The sequence below is a fragment of the Chrysochloris asiatica genome, unplaced genomic scaffold, assembly GCF_000296735.1.
Source record: "Chrysochloris asiatica unplaced genomic scaffold, ChrAsi1.0 scaffold00038, whole genome shotgun sequence".
Lineage (NCBI taxonomy): Eukaryota > Metazoa > Chordata > Mammalia > Afrosoricida > Chrysochloridae > Chrysochloris > Chrysochloris asiatica.
In genome coordinates this window covers 6262640-6275196 of record NW_006408556.1, presented here as the reverse complement: position 1 = coordinate 6275196, position 12557 = coordinate 6262640, and the positions used below count along the sequence as shown (strand labels likewise).

Sequence of the window (12557 nt, the reverse complement as noted above, 5' to 3'; positions counted from 1 at the left end):
GATGATTCTTGCTGTAAGGAGTGTCCCCTTGTTCTAATGACTGCCTCTTGTTCTATGTACAGGTTCTTCATTAGCACAATTGAGTGTTCTGGAATACCCATTCTTCACTATGTTATCTATATCTATACCTTGTTATGATTGGTATAGCCAAAAGCCTTTGCATAGTCAATAAAGTACAGGTAAACATCTTTCTGGTATTCTCTGCATTCAGCCAAGAGCCATCTGATGCCAGTAATGATACCCCACATTCCACGTTGTTGTCTAAATTTGGCATGAACTTCAGGCAGTTCCTTGTCAATGTCCTGTGGCAGATGTTTTTTAATTATTTTTAGCAAAATTTTACTTGCATGTGATTTTAATGATATTGTCTGATGATTTTTGCATTCTATTGGGTTGCCTGTCTTTGGAATGGGCACAAATATGGATCTCTTCCAATAAGTTGGCCAGGTAGATGTCTTCCAAATTTATTGGAATAGATAAGTAAGTGTCTCCAGTGCTACCTCAGTTTGTTGAAAGATTGCAATTTGTATTCCATCAATTCTCGGAGCCTTGTTCTTTGCCAATGCCTTCAGTGCACCTTGGACTTCTTCCTTCAGTACCATTGGCTCTTGATCACATGCTAACTCTTGAAATGGTTGGACGTCAACCATTTGTTTTTGGTACAGTGACTCTGTATTCCTTCCATCTTCTTTTGATGTTTCAGCATCATTCAATAATTTGCCCATAGAATCCTTTAATATTTCAAGTTGAGCCTTGAATTGTTTCTTTAGTTCCCTCAGCTTGAGAAATGCTGAGTGTTTTCTTCCCCTTTGATTTTGTAATCCCAGGTCTCTTGCACAGTTCATTAAAATATTTTACTTTGTCTTCTGGAGCTGCCCTTTGAAATGTTCTGTTCAGCTCTCTTATTTTCTCATTTCTTCTATTTGCTCTAGCATCTCTATGCTGAAGAGTACATTCCATAGTCTCTTCTGGCATCCATTTTGGTCTCCTTTCATGTCTTCTTAACGATCTTTTGTTTTCTTTCTGTATGATGTTTTTGATGGCAACCCAGACTCTTCGGTTTTCCATCATTAGTGTCTAATGCATCAAATGCAAAAAATGCATCTGTTTTGAGATGATCTATAAATTCAGGTGGGATATGTTCAAGATCTTATTTGGCTCTCATGGATCTGTTTTAATTTTCTTGAGCTTTAGTCTGAACTTGCATATGAGCAAATTGATGATCTGTTCCACACTGTGCCCTGGTCTTGTTTTAGCTAATGATATGGAGCTTTTCTACCATCTCTTTCCACAGATGTAGTCAGTTTTATTTCTGTGTATTCTGTCTGGTGAGGTCCATGTGTTTAGTTGTCTTTTATGTCGTTCAAAAGGATTTGCAATGAGGAAATCAGTGGTCTTGCAAAATTCTATCATGTGATCTCCAGCATTGTTTCTATCACCAAAGCCATATTTTCCAACTAATGATCCTTCCTTTTGGTTTCCAATCTTTGCATTCCAATTGCCAGTAGTGATCAACACACTTTGATTGACTGCTTGATCAATTTCTGACTGAAGAAGTTGGTAGAATTCTTCAATTTCATCATCACATCATTTTGACAACTTCCAATTTTCCTAAATTCATACTTCATGCATTCCATGTTTTGGTTTTTAATGAATGTTTACAGCTGTTTCTCCTTATTTTGAGTTGTGCCCCATCAGCAAATGAAGATCCTGAAAACTTTACTCGATTTGCATCATCACATTCAAGTCTACTTTGATGAGACAGCTCTTTCCCAATCGTATTTTGAGTGCCTTCCAACCTGAAGGGCTCATTTCCCAGCACTATATCTGACAGTATTCTGGTGCTCTTCATTATGCTTCAGTATTCAATATTCTGGTGCTATATGACAGTGTTCCACTGCTATTTATAAGGTTTTCAGTGACTAAACATCCAGAAGTAATCTGTCTCTCATTCTTCCTAGTCTGGAAGCTCAGCTGAAACCTGCCCACCATGGATGACCCTGCTAGAATTTAAAATCCTGGTGGCATAGCTTCCAACATCACAACAATGCACAGGCCACCACAGCATGACAAACTGACAGATGAATAGTGGAGCTAGAATGTAGAATATTATTTTTGTTAGCAATGTTATGCCAACTGACTAAATTGACCTCCCAAGAGGCTAAAAGGCTTAGGAAGCCTCCATCACTGCCACTATGTGTTTTATTATATATGCGTATATGCAGCACAGTGGGCCCAGGTGGCACAGTGGTGATAGTAGTCTGCTGCTAACCAAAAAGTTGGTGGTTTGAAGCCACCAGCAGTACTTCAGGAGAAACATGTGAAAATCTGCTTCTTTATAGATTTATAGCTTTGAAAATCCTATGAGGCAATTCCTCTATAGAGTCACTATGAGCCAGAACCAACTCGCTGGCAGTGGGATTGTTTTTTTTTACATGCAGCATGAATGGGCATATCCATATGTCAACACATATACCTCTTCAGAGACCCCATGCAGGATCGCTATGAGTAGGATCCGATTCAACTGTCTGTAACAACAATAATGGATAAACTCATACATGCATTTACTCACACATACCTTTCTATATGCATTGTTGTTGTTGTTAAGTGCTGTGGAGTTTGTTCCAATGCATAGCGACCCTTTATAAGGTTACCAAGGCTGTAAATCTCTAGGTGAGCAGAAAGTCTCATCTTTTTTCCATCCTATATACATGTGTGCATTCATATCTAGTTATGTTGTCACATACATTTTTTTGGTTGTTGATACTTTTGTTTTAAAATTGTACATGTTCTAACATCTGCCAAAAGTGTTCCTTTTGCTTGTGTGCTTTATTTGCCTTGGTCAAATTGAATTGACTTCGCCACCAAAAATAACAAGTGTCTACTATCTAGAAGGAGTTCTGGTGTGGTGCTGCAGATTGACGTGCTGGACTACAAAGTCGGTTTGAACCACAAGGTCGTTGGTTCAAGATGACCAGAACCAAGATAGGCTCCTCAGAAACCCTATACAGGGTTGCTGAGTCAGAACCAACTTGACAGCACTTAACAACAACAACAATAAGAAGAACTATCTAGAAAGTGATTTCCCCTCCTTCTTTGTCCTGGTAATATTTGTCCTTCTGTGATTGAGTTATGTAATGTCCTCCAGATTTATCCATGTTATAAGATGTTTGGTGGACTCATCATTATTTTTTAAAGTTGCATAGTATTCCATTGTATTTATATGCCACAATTTGTTTAACCATTTATTTGTTGATGAGCAATTAGGTTGTTTTCATCTTTTTGTTACTGTGAATAATACTGCAGTGAACACAGGTGTGCATGTGTCTGTTCATGTCATTGCTGTTATTATAGCTGGGCGCAGAATTGCTGGGCCAGAAGGTTTTTCTATTGCTAGCTTTTTGAGAGAGTGTCATACTGTTTTCTATAGTGGCTGTCCATTCTACAATCCCACTAGCAATGTATGAGTTCCAAACCCCCCACAGCCTCATTAGCACTACTGTTTTTTTAAATTTTGTCATTGACATTTTTTTCAGGGGTGAGATGGTATCTCATTGTAGCTTTGCTTTGCATTTTGCATCTCTCTATGGCTCAGTACTTCTCAAGACGAAGGAACTGAAGAAAAAAATCAAGCCTTGACTAAAAGGAGTCTATGGAGTTTTGCTGTGGCACTGTAGGATAAACACTGGACAGCTAACCACAAGGTTGACAGTTCAAACCCACCAGTTTCTTCTTGGAAAACTATGCAGGATCGCTATGAGTTGGACCCAACTCCACAGCACATAACAACAATAGCAATATGGGCAAACATATTGAAATGATGCAGAAAGCATCAACAGAAAATGGGAAGAACACACAGTCACTATACCAAAAAGAATTGGTCCATGTGAAACCATTTCAAGAGGTAGCATATGATCGGGAACGGATGATACTGAAGAAAGAAATACAAGTTGTACTAAAAGCACTGGTGAAAACAAGTCTCCAGCAATTGACAGAATACAGATTGAAATGTTTCAGCACACCGATGCAGTGCTACAGGTGCTTAGTAGTCTTTGCCAAGAAAATTGGAAGGTACCTACTTGGCCAACCAATTAGAAAAGATCCATATTTGTGCCCATTCCAAAGAGAGGTGATCAAATGGAATGTAGAAACCATTGAGTAATATCATTAATATCACATACAAGTAAAGTTCTGCTGAGGATAACTCAAAACAGCTGCGGCAGTATATTGACAGGGAGCTGCCAGAAACTCAAGTCATTCAGAAGAGGACATGGAACTAGGGGTATCATTGCTGACGTCAGATGGATCTTGGCTGAAAGCAGAGAATACAAGAAAGAAGTTGATTTGTGTTTATTGACAAGCAAAGGCATTTGACTGTGTGGATCTTAGCAAACTATGGAAAATATTGTGCAGAATGGGATTCCAGAGCATTTAATTGTGCCCATGTGCACTGCTGTACATAGACCAAGAAAGAGGCAGTTGTTAGAACAGAATAAGGGAATACTGAATAATTAAAAATTTTAAAAAAAGTTGTGTGCCAAGGTTATATCCTATTCATCACATTTATTCAATTTGTATGCTGAGAAACTAATCTGAGCCAGATTATACGAAGAAGAACGTGGCATCAAGATTGAAGGAAGACTCCTTAACAACCTTGCTTTCTGGAGCAAAGAGGACTTGAAACACTTATTGGTGAAAGTCAAAGACTGTAACCTTCAGTCATTGTAAAGTCATTGTATGTCATTGTAAAGAAAACAGAAATCCTCACAATTGGACTAATAAGAAACAATGATAAATGGAGAAAAGATTGAAGTTGTCTTAGAAAGTGAAAGATCACTGAATCTAAACTCTCACTCAGGAAATCTTTCATAGCATTCTGCTGGATTTCTGAGACGCAGTCTTAGTACTGAGTCTGGGAAACCCCAGCTCTCTTACGCCCTTGAACATACCTTTGCCAGAGCCCCAATCTCATGATATTGTAATGATTTAGTCTGAGGCATTATGACACTTACTTTTGTAACCTCTTGCTCTTTTCTCCACCTCAGTGTATAGTAGCTGTTCCATCAGTGTGAATGAAAGTGAATTCACCATCCCAGAGAGAGAGAGACAGCGTCCTAGTCATGCAGCTGGTTAAGCACTGGGCTGCTAACTGAAGAGTTGGTGGCTTAAGCCCACTAGCTGCTCCGTGTGAGACAGAGAGAGCCATCTGCTTCCCTAAAGAATTGCTGCTTCAGAAGCCCTATGGAGTAGTCCTGCTCTGTCTATAGCAACTCTAGGGTTGTTATGAGTCAGAATAGACTTGACAGCAGTGGGTTTGGCTAGGTTTGGATCGAGAGGGGAATCACCCAAATTCTGCTACTTAAATACTTCCAGTGACAGGGATCTCACTTCCTTAAAAACTCACTTGTTGATGAAAGACTGTATCAAGAGGCCCTTTGACCAGTCTGCCTTCCAGTTGACTTCACTTACTGGACCCTCATGCAATCTTCTAAAACAATATAGAAATTTAATACCTTTTTAATTTTATTTTTTAAGAAAGAAATCCACTTGTTAAATGCCACAACAAAAAGGTATGTGAGGAACCAAAAGTGAATTAAATATTATCACATTTTTTTACATCACTATCTAGTTATTCCTATTAACTTTACTATTCAAACAATAGGAAATAATAATATAGGGATTGGGAAAGAGATAAGACCAAAATAACTGTCTACCATGTTTATTATTCTACACTGTGGATAGCTGTGCTCTCAGAGATGGCTTCTTTTACTTCTCCACTGTGCAGCAATTCAGTTGTATATAAACACAACCTGCTCAAGAACTGAGGAAGGCTAGAAATGATGGGTCCATGTCCTGGTGCATCATCATACAATTTAAATAATGATGCAACTACTAGTTGATAATTTTAGGGAACTGCAACCAAGGCTTTCCCTTGAAGTCGAACCAGAAACAACTTCTTATGTTCTTTAGGCTTTGTAATATGTGCAGGAATATATGGATACTGAGGAGGTTCAAAATTTGGCCTCCACCAGCTACCAATGTAGTCATCAATGACCCAGTCTTGAAGGACTCTGTCTTGATGACCTAGTATCTCTGTCATTAAGCGTTTTAGTCCTTCAACATCATCTTCTCCAGGATTAAGTTCACCACCAAGTAATTTAAAGAACGTTTTCCCAGCTGTAGCAATAATGCATGGGGTAGCCGGTGCTCATGTACAATCAGAACTTCTTCTACAGTTCTTCTAATTCCACGTTTATCAATTTCTTCCCTCACTTGTTGAAATCTGGCTACAACATAGAGGGGCTCTTTTGTACCAAAAGTATAATTGATATAAGGGTACAGGTAGGTGGTGCACTCCAGGGTGAGGGCTTGGTCTTCTGGGTGTACTTTAGTACTGAACTGGGTGACGTCCCTGCACCAATTGGTCTGTGGTGAGTGGGCGGCTCTACGGACATGCTGTGGAGCTCAGGCACTGGCAGGGAAGAGTTTCCCCATGTGGGCTATGGTTATCTGCCTCCTGTCCCATTCAGAAGCTGCTGCCCACCATTAACATGAGAGCACCTTAATCTCTCTCTAGATATTTAAGACAACCACCTTCTCCAACCCAAGTATTTCCAATTCCCCGTGGCTCTTAGTTCCATTGCCTTCCCCTTCCAGCATTTTCTTCCACTTTGTATCCTTTTCAAAGTGATGTCTGACCATGACACATTAGAATGACTCTGATTAAAAGGACTGACCATACCAAGTGCTGGTGAGGATGCAGAGAAACTGAGAGCCTTAAACATAGCTGGTGGGAATGTAAAATGGTAGAGCCTTTGGAAAACTGTGACAAATTCTTAAACAGTTAATCCTACATCTTTTCTACGACCTCACCTAATGAATCGTAAGTAGGTGATGGAGTGTGGCAGTAAGAATGTGAACTCTGGGATTAGTCCTATGATTGGAAGCTCATGATGCATAAGTGAGGCTCCAGGAGTCTCAGTTTCCTCATCTGTATAATGGAGTCAATATTTCTGATCTCAGATGTATGAAAATCTAATGATACATAAAAGAACCAAACTTAGCACAGTGTGTGGTCTATCAAGGTGCTCAATGAAGAGAAGTTAACTCCATGGCTCCCTCACTCCTGCCAGTCAAAGTATTTTAATGCATTCATTCTGAACATGTTGTTGCTGTTGTTGTCAGGTGCCATCGAGTCAGAACCGACTCATAGCGACCCCATGCACAGCAGAATGAAACAATGTCCAATCCTGGGCTAACCTCACTGCCGCTGCCACACTTGACACCATCAATGATGCCACCTGGCCGATCCATCTCGTTGGGGGTCTTCCTCTTTTTCTCTGACCCTCCATCTTACCCAGCATGACATCCTTTTCCGGCGACTGTTCCCTCCTGACAATATGTCCAAAGTATGAGAGACCTCTCATTTTATACCTTCATATTTGATTAGTAGACTTCCCTATCTTAATTGGAATTTCTAATGTACACATTAAAGCAGGCCAGATCAAAAACAGTCCCATAGCACACCACCATGGAATTTTTTTTTTCCAGATCCACACTCCTTGGATTGGGAATGATGCATTTTGTCCCACATTTTACAGCAGTGATAGCTAAACACACAGGCAGATGGAGAAGATGTTGAAGGATCAAAGAGATGAGACTGTATAAGGGAAACAGCAGCCTGACCAGCAGTGGAGAAGGCCTGCCCTATGGCCTGAAATGGACAGACAAGTCCCAGGTGAACAGGACAGCAGGTTCACCTTAGGAGAAGAGAGACTTAGAACCCGGAGGTAACACTCCTCTGCAGGTTAGCTGACAAGAGTTGAGTCTTAAAGTCCATGTTGAGAAATTAGGATCAGAAATCCTCACTGAGTCATTCCTAGGTGTCAATCTTTTCCTCCTTGTTAAAATAAACCATTTCTTGGGTTAGGGCAATTCAGAAACTCTAGAGCTAGCATATGAAATTATCATGGATGGATTTCTTAGGCAGTCATTAGGTTCAAGGGATGGATGGTCATAGGGACATTCCATGGGTAAATTGTGATGAGAAAGGTTGGAAAGACAGATCTCTCATTGTCTTAGGGACTGCCCAACTCAGGGCTTATGTGGTGATCTCTCTAGTCTCTAGCCCATAACCATTTGTACCTTAGTTTTCTCATCTATAAACTAGGATAATATGGACACTGTAACAAGGATGAAAGAATAAAGTATTTGCCCTTTTGTCTTTTCCTGATAAGGAAGAAGGAAGCCCTGTCAGCTGGTGTGTTGAGATGCCTTTCCTGGTGAAGGAAGTAGGAAAGAAGCCAGAATGGGCCACATTTCTTTACATAAGAAAGGATGAAAAGGCAGGGAGGAGGAAGTGGTCAGCAGAACCAGTCCAGAGTGGGAGGAGAGAGGTGGAACACTGAGGACTGAGAGAAAAAAGCACATGTATATTAAATGACATATTCCCCCTTGTTTTCTTGCCTGTGATTTTTTCAGAAGCAGGTCAGCCTTACTTTCCTGACATGGCTGGGTAGGTTGGAACCACCAACTTTTAGGTGAGTACTCACTGAGCACAGACTTTTTGCACAACCCATTTTGTTATGTGCCATCAAGTCTGTTCAGGCTTGTATCGACCCTGAGTCCTAGTGTGGCGCTATGGGTTAATGCGCTGGACTGCAAGGTTGGTGGTTCAAGTTCACCAGCTGCTTCTCACAAACCCTATACAGGGTCGCTATGAGTTGGAACCGATTCAACCGCACTTAACAAGAACATGCACAACAGAACTAAGCATTGCCTGATACTGCGCCATCCTCACAATTATATTTGAGCCCATTGTTGCTGCCACTCTGCCAATCCATCTTGTTGGTGGTCTTACTCTTTTTAGCTAATCCTCCACTTTTCCAAACATGATATCTTTCTCCAGGGACTGGTCCCTCCTGACAACATCTCCAAGGTATGAGAGATGAAGTTTTGTCACCCTCACTCTAAGAAACATTCTGGCTGTATTTCTTTCAAGACAGATTTGTTTGTTCTTTTGGCAGTCCATAATACTTTCAATATTCTTCTCCAATACCAGAATTCAAATGCACCGATTCTTCTGTGGTCTTTTTTATTCATTGTTCAACCCACGAGTGGCTACCATTATTGCGCAATGCAAATATAGAACAATTACATTAGCATAGAAAGTTCTAGCAGACAGCTCTACTTTAGGAAGATGAGGAAAAAGCCCAACTAGATCAGTTTGCTTTTTTGTTTATACTCTGACTTGTTCCTAAAAGGATCAGAGGCAGCTGAGGACAATTAAAGGCCGTCAGACCAGTGCCCTCTGACTAGAGACTGGAGAAGGTTGGCATGCGGGCTGAACCAGGTCAGGAGTGGAGTTGAAGAAGTAGAGAGAAGCCAGGCCCTCCTGCAGCTGAACTCTGGGCCCCAGATAGGAAATGGGAGGGAAAGCGGAGGTGGGGATGGCGTGGGAGTGAGTGTCCAAGGACATGCGCAATCAGATGTTGAGCAATAAGGGAGCTACGGGAAATAAGCTCTCCCATTCCTCTTAGTGATATATTGTTATCTGACCTGTTTAATCAAGGAGTCCCCAGTGCCCTTCTGTTCTCAGGTACAAATTCCAAATTCCAACTAATCAGATGCAATTAAAAGAGATTGTTGGCTGGGTGCAAGTTCTGACTTGCAGCGCCACGGGTAGGATGCCAGGCCTGGATCTGTGCACACCGCCGGCTGGCATCTGCGGAGCAGCCGAGCCGGAGGCGGCAGGGCCTGGAAACTTCCTTTTTCCCAACAGTGATGTGAGCAGAAAGGCTCTTGCAGACGGGAGCCAGACCTTGAGTGCTTCATGCAGTGCTTCCAAAGTACAGACACATTCCAGGGATGGGTTCCATTTGAGAATCTGTTGTTAAATGCAGTCAACTTGGTTTCTGTATAAGGTTTCTGAGGCGCATCTGGTGGGTTTGAACCACCAACTTTATGGTTAGTAGGCTAGTGCTTATCCTACAGTGCCGCGCCAGGACTCCATTTGAGGGCCAAGAAGACTTTAGAAATATTCATTGTACTTGACTTAGGTTTAAAGAAAAGTCAAACTTCTATTAAGGTGATTTGAATTTAACCCTTGTTGGAAAGTTTAAGATAGTGGAATGGGACGCCTAGAGGTTGTTGTTAAGTGCCATCGAGTGGATTCCATCTGATAGCAACCCTGACCCTGAATGGGGTTTCTGAGGAGGGGCTGGTGGGTTTGAACCATCAACCTTTCAGTTAGCAGTCCAGTGCTTATTCTATAGCACCGCATCTTATTTCTTGATTTGAGATAACACAGTCCTGTAAATTTATTGTTTTAAACTTTTATTTTGAGGCAGAACATATTTAGCAAAGTACACTTCTGTTTAGGTTTGGTGACTTTTTACATATGTATGTAAGGAACTTTGGTGGCACAGTGATCAAAGTGCTTGGCCACCGATCTAAAGGTTAGCGCGGTTTGAACCCACCAGCTGCTCTGAGAAAGAAAGAAGTAGCAGTCTGCTTCTGTAAATATTTACAACACTAGAACCCCTATGGGGCAATTCTACTGTCTTATAGGGTCGCTATGAATCAGAGTAGGCTCAAGAATAGTGTGTTGTTTGTTTTAAAATTTTTAAATGTACCCATGTAACCTCTGCCCAGATCAGGATGCATGGCATTTGCAGTGCCCTAAAAGGTTCCTTTGTGTTCCCTCCCAGCTGATCTCCCTCCCCATAGGTAATTGCTATTCTAACTTCAACAACCATCAATTGGTTTTGCCTGTTCTTGAACTTTCTATAAATAGGATCATATTTATATGAACTCTTTGTATCTGGCTCCATTTGTTCACATGTCCATCAACCTTTTAGGAGAAAGTTTTATAAATATAGATTCACAATCCTTTACCTGAAACTCTTGGAACCAGATAAGTTTGCATAGTTTAGAAAGCTGGTGTGGTAAGCATACTGTATATTATAAAATACCTCCAGCAAGGTCTGGGGCGGTACCTGGTAAACACTTACATATTTCTGAGTGAAGTCTATGAATATTCACACACTAAGTAGTGTCAACAAAGGCTGTAAATAGCCTCGTGTCAGTTCAGGTCAAGCTCTGATGTCAAGTGAGTTGACATCAGGTCAGGTTTTACAGTCTTAATGGGTTATGATAACATTTTGGTTTTTGGAGGTTTGGAGATTATGAAATTGAGAATAAGGGACAATGGGCCTGTTAATTCTGACAAGACATTGGTTGTCTTGGAGGCAAACTTACTGGGTAGCATGAGATTCCTCTCTAAATAGAAGGTTCCAGAAACCAGCTGCCATCACCCAAGGAGTGTGTGCAGAGCTGGGTTCACAAGGAAGGCTGGTGTATGAAGGCATACCCATGCATTTGGGCTTTTTTTCTTGGATCCTTATCTTTGCTTGGATTTTCAAAAGACACCTGCTACACAAATCATGTTAAGCGCTCCAGCTACAGTTTGGCCCCTCCACTGTGTACTGGGTTCCTCTGACTAGAAGACTGAGTTTCAGTGATTGGCAGCGGAGGGAACCAAATGGGACAAAAACTGGAGAAGGATGGGGGCAGAAAAAGTTAGGGCTTCGGTGAGCCGAGGTACAGTGGCTCCATAGGATAAGCACTAAACTGTGAACCACAAGGTCAGCGGTTCAAGCCCACTAGCCACTCCTTGAGAGAAAAATGAGGCCTTCTGGTCCTGCAAAGATTTATAGCCTCAGAAACTCTATACAGGATCCTTGTGAGTTGGGAAGCAACTCCAAGACATTTAACAACAACAACAACAACAACAGGATGAATATAAGAAAAGCCAAGAAGAAAATAAACATAGGCCTATATGCAAGAGATGATCTCAGGAGTGGGGGCATGGGAGTGGGCTTCTGTTTAGGAGCTTGTGGAGAAGCACCTACTGTGTGTAGCTGGGATACAGAGAGACCTGCCTCCTGCTCAAAGCTCCTGTTTGGGGTGCTTCCATCCTCCCCCAATAAAAAAACACACACACACAGTCAGCAGTGGCCTCACAGTGCAGACCTGAGGCTCCCGACCTCCTGGGCTCTCCTCCGACTCTCCATCACAATTACGGGCTCCCATGTCCCTTGTCCATGAAGTACAATGTAAAGGAAGGAAGAAGTTCTTTGCTAGCAGTGGCCGGCAGTGATTCCAGGTGATATTTTGATCAGAGGTATGGAATGTTGTAACAGGGATCTAATTCATTTCCTCCACTTAGTTGTGTTACCTTGGACAAATCTCCCACCCTGAGCCAGTTTGCTCACCTGCGGAATGAATTTTTTTTAAGTCCATTACTCTCTTCCTCACAGGGGTGTTGTGAGGATCAAAAGAAATAATATGGAAGAAGATGTGAGTAGTAAAGCTCATACAAGTCTGAATTGTGCTCATGATGTACTTTTTTTTTTTTTTTTTCTTAAATGTTTTATTGTGAATTATGTGATAGTTTACATGGGAGAACATTAGTTTTACATTCATTCTATGGTATATCCTCTCATTGCCATGGTTACAATACCCTCCATGCAATCCTTCTCCTGTATCCCCTAGGT

At 41.4% G+C, this 12557-nt stretch overlaps 1 pseudogene; it reads right to left on the bottom strand.

The window, feature by feature from the left end:
* Positions 1–5722: 5722 nt before the first annotated feature.
* Positions 5723–6455, bottom strand: LOC102837428 (annotated as a pseudogene).
* Positions 6456–12557: the final 6102 nt, after the last annotated feature.